Genomic DNA, 8,576 nt, shown 5'->3' on the forward strand with positions numbered 1-8,576 from the left:
TGCCCACTGCTGGAGAAAATGCATAGCTAATTGTGTTGACTGTGTTGAAAAATGGTGTTTTGTAGCTGAGAATCTGTTCTATCAAGCAATGTTATTGTACTTCTTTGCATCTATTGTATTTTCTATGGAAATAAATAGGAGATATTACTTTCAGAGCAAACGCATACATTCCTCTTTGAATGTCACTGAAAGCTCACCTATGCAACTCCAACTCCTGGGTGCTTCTACATTGCAGGGAGTCAGAGTCCAAGAGTGATTTAAAAAACGGAGCCCAGAGGACAACAGGTGCACATTGCAGTTGGTCTAAAATGGTAATGAAGAAAAGTTGTTTTTTTTTTTTTTTTTTCCAAAAAAACAGATGAGAACTGGTTCTTTTGGTGTAAAATAATGCAATTTCTTATTCTGCTATACCTTTGTAAGTGTTTATGGTCAAAATTTTCAAGGAGAATAACCTGAACGATGGACAGTGTGATTACTGGTTGTGCTGCCCAGTGATTTCTACAGAGCTCCCATTAAGCAGGAGAAGGAATTGCTAGTGCTGCAAATATCCCTTTCGTTGCAATCTGTTACACATATATACCTTGTGCAAAATGCAACTTTCCCCATTGTCAGTGAAATATCAGTATCTAAATCAAGAGAAAGCCCTGGCAACTATAAAATCCTCAGCCCTACCAGATGTGATTTTTTTCTATAGTCATGTGCAGCTCCCCATCTGGCAAGATGCTGCTGAGGAGCCTTCTGCTACCAAGTCCTGCGCAAAACTCAACACCTGTTAAAAGGTTTTCACATGGAGAAATGTGTATTTTAAAAACATTTATTCAGAAGAAGTCGTCACGCTGTGGACTACTGAATTTTACACTTCATCAGCCTTAGTGTTGTAGTTGCTGCTGTAAAATGTTCTTCTCCCATTAGAATTTCCCAGGCAAACACATTTTGCTGAAAGGTTTTTCTATGTAGCTACCCTGCTTTTTAACCAGTTCATCACAGCACTCTGATGAGTCTGAGAGAGTAGAACAAATCTCTGCCACTCACATGCAAGTTCAGCATGCAGCCCGGTCTGCTTACGTAGACAGTGACAAGAATGGTCATTTTGCCATTTCACCCTTTGGCAGTGACCTTTGCTAGAGGTTTTTAACATCCTCCCTCCCCATAACTGTCACGTGAGATGAAGTGGGATGATACAAGACAATATGGCTTGATGCTCTTTTACCAATCACTGGCCTCAAAAGTCTGTGCAAAAGTCATTTGACCAGGGAGTCACTGCTGCATAGGAGGCACAGTAAGAGTGCCAAACAGCAGATGCTTATTGAAGATTCTAATGATTCTAGCTAGAGAATGGATCCCCAGGTCCCTTAATTCTGCATAACTTCTTTTAGAAAATAGCAATAAATAAATCTTATATTTTCTCTCTGTTCAAATTTTTCTTTAGGGATTTTCTGTCTCCGATGACATAAAATGACATGGTTCCACTACGTAAAACAAGAACATTATGCATTATCTGCCCTTCTGTGTCCAGGACACACTCGTTCAACCCAAAAATATCCTATCACAGCAGTGAAATCAGTAACCTAATGTGACCAAAGCACTAATATTTTTCTATCTAAGCTGACTATATATCATGTCTACTGCCTATAGTAGACAATATGAAAAGGCTTGTATAAGAAGCAGGAAATCTGCAAGCACAATATTCTAATAACCTAACCTAAATTATACACAACAATGCATAGTACAGAAATATATTTGTGCCATCTATTTTAAATGACTTCTCTGCAGTAAATAGCAACAGTCTTACAAAAGGCATGTACTCATTCTCCAAGAGTCTTCATTTAGAGCTCAGTGACTCACTTGTTTGACTCAGATAGTTGCTGAGATTGCATAAAGACACACGGTTAAAGAAAATGATGGAAGTAAATTTTCAATGAAAACATAACCTTTTCCATCTTGCTATAAATTCTGCCCAGAGCATAAATCAGTATCAGTTACATGCAGTAGAACACCAGCTCCTCAGATGGGAGCACAGTGCCCTCCCTCTTGCACATTTTAAAGGACATGGCACTATGTAGAGAGAGCAATAATTTCCTGAAGATTCATGAGCAAGGTAATTTGACATACCTGGTCTTGCCCAAGTTTAAGTTACTATAAATAAGAAGAAAAGAGTCTGTCTGCTCTGCTGTGTGTGTGGTGCCGAGACATTGGGAAGAATCAGATGCTGTGGGCATCTAGTTCATATGCTCTGAAGCATCACATTTCACTGGGATGCTTGACAACGGAAAAGTTTGCCAATGTTTTACAGTATCTGGAAAGGGCTTGGAGTCACTGCAAACATTTGAGAAGGTGACACTAATGTCTTTAAAAGGCTTCTTGTCTTAGCAAGGGTATTTCTTATCATTTATGTAGTAAAACCATTCTTTGGATGTCAGCAGAACAGACTTACTGTGGACTAAAGACTGACTCTGAGGACTGCTTTGGTTTGGATTAGATGCAGTCTCATCTATGGGAGGAGACACAGGGGTGGAGGAGGGGGAATTGCACCAAGTTGCTTAATAAATCCGGATGCTTTGCTCATTATTCCTTGAACTACCTCAGAGGACAAAAACAAACTAGCTTGCTCAGAGTAAAATGAGTAAAACATCCATGAAAGGCAAAATGGGGAGCAGGGGCTGGAATCATTTAGAGTTTGCATCTGAACAAACAAGAATGTAAGGCAGAAACTTCTTAGGAATGTGTGAATGCTGTAAAAAGTGCACACACAAGCGTGTGCAAACATCTGTACATGTGTGTAGAGGGAGAGATTATGAGGCTGCCAAAGTATAGTGAAAGATGAATCGGAACTCTTGATTGCTCTTTCTTTCTCTCAGGAGCAGTCAGGTGTGGCAATAGCCAGGCAGCCTGTTTCAGTGGTGGCTCTGCACCTGTGTCCTAAAGACTGGGGCTGCCAGACAGCCACAATATCCTTTTTTTTTTTTTTTTTGCTTACCTGAGAGGAAGCATCTTCTCTGGGAGATGTGCTTCAGATAACCCAAGGATGCCACAGAAGCTAGGAACTGGCTTACACAAAGCCTCTAAGATCAGCAAAGATTTAGATGATCCACCCATTTCCTGGCCAAAATCTTTATTTGTTGAAGATGAATGATTTATAATTTACTCTTTAAAATATAGGAGAGGGGAGGTAGCTCCAAAAGGAGAGTCCCAGATTTCTCACTTGCCTACGTGAGTAATTCCTGTGTGTGAAATCATCTGTCTGTTATCCGTCAAAGCCCAGGACTCTCTTCTCTGACTTACTGTGCTAGTGAAATGACAGTTCTTCTCTGGAAAGCCAATGTCAGTCAAGCTGGGACTGCACTCTTCCAGGAATTTTGTGCTGCATTTAAGATGAAGAGGGAAACCAACACCTGGACCAGAAACTGCTAAACATCCCCATGCTTCCTAAAATCAGCTAATTAAGCCAATACTGCACTGAGGGTTCATATTCACTTCAAAGAAGTTGCCATTGTGACATGGTACTTCCCAGAACAAAAGGACTGAGGAAGAATAGGCAGAATTTATCCTTAACCTAAAGACAATCAGTCCAAATTAGACATGAAGCAGATTCTGAAATAACATGCCCTTCATGCTGCACTGATCTTGCCACCAATATTTGAGCTAAACTACCAGTGCCTAGGGTTATCTAACATCAGGATAACATGGAAAAAACACAAGCAAGGTAACCCTCTAGTGCATATATATCATCTCAAAATTAGTCTAGCAGAGGAAATTTTTTCAAAGGGCAGTGATCAGCCTGTCACTTGACTTTGCAATGTCATCCTGAAAATGCTTACACAGAGGGCTGTTCAAAACCATGGAAGTTCAGTCTGTCATGGCAATGCTCAATGGGAAGTTGTGGATATCCCTTCAGCAGCTATCTGCTGTTTATTTCTAGGAAAAGTACCTTCAGATTTAACAGGATTTGAAATCTCTTAGCAGAGATGTCTAATGAAGGCCTTACTTATAAGAGTGGATATTACTATATTACAGCAAACCCAAAGCAAACATCTCTGTTCTATAAATCCTCCTTGATACAGTATGACTGATGCTTTCTTGGAATTATCAAAATAGTTAGCTTGATGAGATCTCTTGACCAGCAAACAAGGATTCTGTGTGTGTAGCACGTACCTTCCTCTAACTGTCTCCAGGCTTATGTGTGTTTCAGACACCAGCAGGGCTGCAGGGACACAAAAACAGCAGGGCCAGTTTAATACAGAGGCTAACTGATTTTCAATGCTAAGCACCGCCTGCATGGTCTGAAACTTTCTTGCTCGCAGACCTGTGATGTACAGTTACTTTTCATCAGCTTACTTTTCATATTTCATATTTCCTCAAGAGCATAATGCTAAGAAAACATTAATTTATTATATTGGTGTAATACAGCTGGTTTGATCACTGGTGCCAGGTTCTGATCTGTGAGTTTTCCTTTGGATTCTTCATTGAAATACCTCACTGTTATCTTATTTGAAAAAGTCACTGAAAAACATTGCATCTGGAGCACTAGAAAGTGCCAAGTCAAAATTATTCTTCTTCAAGACTAGAAATTATTGTCAGTTTCCTTAAAATTTGTGAGTATGGTTTCCTGAAAAAATCTGTGTAACTAAATTCAGTAGGAATCACACACTGGTATAAATCTAGGAGTTGGTCCTGATTTACAGTTAGAAGAGTCAGGACAAGCATTCCTTTCTTCCTTTTTGTTTGTACCTAGATCTTTGAATTTTCTTCTGTCTGCCCCAGGACTGGTTGATTTTAAAAGTGCCTTTTAAAGTTATATGTCTATTTGCCTGTAGTAACCTGCCTTTCATTTTCACTACAAGTAACACACAATTCGATTGAAACCATAAAATAGATTTGATAATGAAAGACTTCTTCCTGCTCCTTCTCTAGCTGCAGATGTAACCCTGCACTCCAGGAACACCTAAGTACCTCTTTAACAAAGGTCATACACTGCTGGCTGATGAGGGACACATTCAGTTCATACCTTTAAGTGAAATAAAAGAACAGGGGATGTTCTCGGTATTGCAGTTAAGTTGTGGTCTTACTACAGAAATCTATAGCACAACATTTCTTATCTTCAAATGATTTCAGAAACAACAATTCTGAACGCAGAATTAAGTTTTTTATGCATTTAGAAATAGGGAAAGAGCTCCAAATTTGGAATAAATCTCCCATACAATTAGTGAACATCCACTTCCTGTCTTTCAGTCTTCCACTTATAATGGGCTGAATTTTATTCCACATTTAATGAAATGTTTTTACAAGGTGTGCTTTGAAAGTAATACTTCCTATTTTATTATGTTGGCCCACGACACTGGAAGAAATTGCTGGGGGTATGGCAGTAGAAATTGAACCTTCCTGCCAATATTCCATTACATTTTGTTGTTGCAACAGAAGGACAGTCTGACAACATGGAGGCGAGGATGAAGCAAAGGTGTGTCACTGAATTCCCCAGTGAAGAAAAAAATTGCACCCATCAACACGTTCATTGACACTTCCTGAACATTTATGGAGACCAAACAGCGGATGTGAGCGCAGTGAAGCTGTGGGTGGTATGATTCAGCAGTGGCAATAGCCATGTTCCAGACAGCCATGAAGATTTTATGAGGGTGGCATGCAGGCTCTTGTCCATTGCTGGCGAAAATGCATAGTTAATGGTAGTGACTATGTTGAAAAATGGTGCTTTGTAGCTGAGAATCTGCTCTGTCAAATAGTGGTATTGTGCTCTTTGCATCTGTTTTAGTTTCCATGGAAATAAATAGGAAGCATTACTTTTGGACCGACTTACAATTGTGGTTTAACCTAGCAGGTGTCTCAGCACCACACAGTTTTTCACGTATTCCCCTCTTCCCAATAGGACTGGGGAGAAAACTGGAGAAAAAAAAAACAAGTAGAACTCAACGAGTACTAAAATAAAGAAAATGGAAAAAGATAATAATTATGATCATATATACATATATATAAAAATTTATGTAACAAGTGATGCACATGACATTGCTCACCACCTCTGACAGATGCCCAGCTAGAAGCAGAAGAGCAAAAAGTCAACTCCCTCCTCCTTCACAACTCCTTCCACTTGACGTCATATGATGTGGAATACCTCTTTGGCCAATTTGAGTTAGCTGTCTGTTCCCTCTCAGCTCACTGGGCCTTTCACTGTGGACGGCCTTGGCTTTATACGGCACTGCTTAGCAGCAACCACAGACATGGATGTGTTATCAACATTGTTTTTCTCCTTGAACCCAAACATAGAATTACACCAGACACTGAAGGAAACAATTCCATCCCAGCAGAAACTGAGACACTTATATATGTTTGCACAATAAGAAGCATAGCTAGCAGGTTGAGGGAGATTGTTCTCCCTCTCTGTTCTGCTCTTTTGAGGCACTTACCTGAAACACTGAACAAGAAAGACATGGAGCTGCAGGAGCAGGTCCAGAGGAGACAACAAAGATGATCAGAGTTACGGAGCACCTTCCCTATAAAGAAAGGCTGAGTAAGCTGGGACGGTTCAACTTGGTGAGAAGTCTCTCAGAGTACCTCAGTGTGGCCTTCCAGTATCTAAAGGGACCTACAGGAAAGCTGAAGAGGAACTCTTCCAATAGGGAGTGTAGAGACTGGACAAGAGGTAATGGCTTTAATCTAAAAGAGGAGAGATTCAGATTAGACATGAGAAATATATTAATTATGATGAGGATGCTGAGGCTTCAGAACAAATTTCCCAGGGAAGCTGTGGAAGCCTTGTCCCTTGAGATGTTCAAAGCCAGGCTGAATGGGGGTCTGAGCAACTTGGGAGGTATTCCTGCTAATGGCAGGAATTTGGAACTAGATGGACTTTAAGATGCCATCCAACCCAAGACATTCCATGATTCTGTGATTTTTTATTTCTACAGTCTCATCATTATGATACTTGATGCTGGTGATGACAAAATTTCTTCTTTCTCATAAGCTTAAGGTAATTCAACTTTTCTGACCTTATTTACATTTGTTTGCCTTAGCTGTTTTTTGTTTGTTTGTTTATTTTTAATTTTCTTCATCCCTTGCTTCTTTTTCCTTCCTTGCTATAAAATCATTGGCAACATGCAACTTATGCAAGAGCGTGGTAGGAATTCTGAAGAGGTTTTGTGTTGAATCAAAATGAATTTGTCCAGCCTCGGCTCCATTATTAATTAAATATGTTGAATGAACAATACTTTTTACAGTTAGTGGATAAATGTTCACCTTAGGAAACTTCTCTCTTAGAAACAGCAATGAACACATTCCTTTAGGTTGCTTTGCCATTTTAATAAAGTGATATTTAGCATTGCTGTAAGCAATTTGTTGTCTTAAGGAACTGATTAGCACAGTTGTTGTCCATCACAGTACACTATGCTCCCACTGTTAAAACATTAGGCAAGTACCATCCTATAACAATTAAACTACCTTCAGTTTCAATCAGTTTTCTAACACAGCCTGATTAAAAAAGTTCTGTTTACCCATATGGGAAAAGGTGACTGACCAGATGTTGTGATTTTAAAAGATCTGTTGGTGTCCCAATGATTTCCACTGGGACATTGAATTGTCCCATATTTTCCTGCTGAGAGTTTGAGCAGTGCAAAGGTTTCTTGCAATGTAAAGCCCCTTCAGCCACTAAGGAATTTGGAGGGAAGGATTACAGGAGGATTCCCTTCTGAGAACTGAAGATACGTGCTATGTTGCTCAGATTAATATGTGAATTATTATACTTAACTGTGCTTGTATACTTTGCTGGAAAAAAAACTGCAGAAAAAAATAAATAAACAAATAAACCAATAAGCCACATAAAGAAAGAATTCCCTCCCAGCAGTCTAAAGAAATTGAAGGCTGCTTTTCCCTGCTATGGATCTATTGCTTGTACATGTAGAATACTGAGGAATTCTTAATATACTTTGCTCTGTGGTGATTTCTGTTTCTGTGTATATATAAAGGAAAGGGAGGAGGGCGAAGGGGAAGGAAAAAGGGAGGGAGAAAAAGAGAGAGGAAATCCTCTTTGTACTGTGAAGTGCATCACACAGACCTCCTATGTTGTAATGTAAAACCGCCGGGGTGGCTAGAATGACCATATGCTGTGAATGTGAGCGCTGTGCCTGTTTAAATGTAAATTCCCCTTGTATCAGAATAAAAGAATATCTGCTTAATATGGAATGAAGGCAGCTTGGCAGGAAATGCTACTTCAGGTAAGCCAGAATAAACAGTTAACACTGATTAAAAGGAGCCCCCTATTCTGCACCTGTCATGTTCACCTTCTTTGCCACAAAGGCCTCACTGGTTTATTACCTGTAGAGCTGTTACAATATTTTACTTTCTAAAGAGATTTGGAAGCCACCTGCCATACCTTTGGCATTTCTTTAACAACAAAGCACTTAAGGCTCAAGTGCAGGAGCCCATTGTTCTGCTCCACAGCATGGAAAAGAAGATGAATCCAGAAACACAGGATCCAAACAGAAATTATTATTGATTTAATCACGTAATCAGCAGCAAACACTTCAGGCTAAGATAGCAAATCCATAACAGCCTGCCCACATAACCACCTTTAC

Source organism: Phasianus colchicus, chromosome 3 (genome assembly GCF_987193195.1).
Source record: "Phasianus colchicus chromosome 3, bPhaCol1.hap1.1, whole genome shotgun sequence".
In the NCBI taxonomy this organism is placed as follows: Eukaryota; Metazoa; Chordata; class Aves; order Galliformes; family Phasianidae; genus Phasianus; species Phasianus colchicus.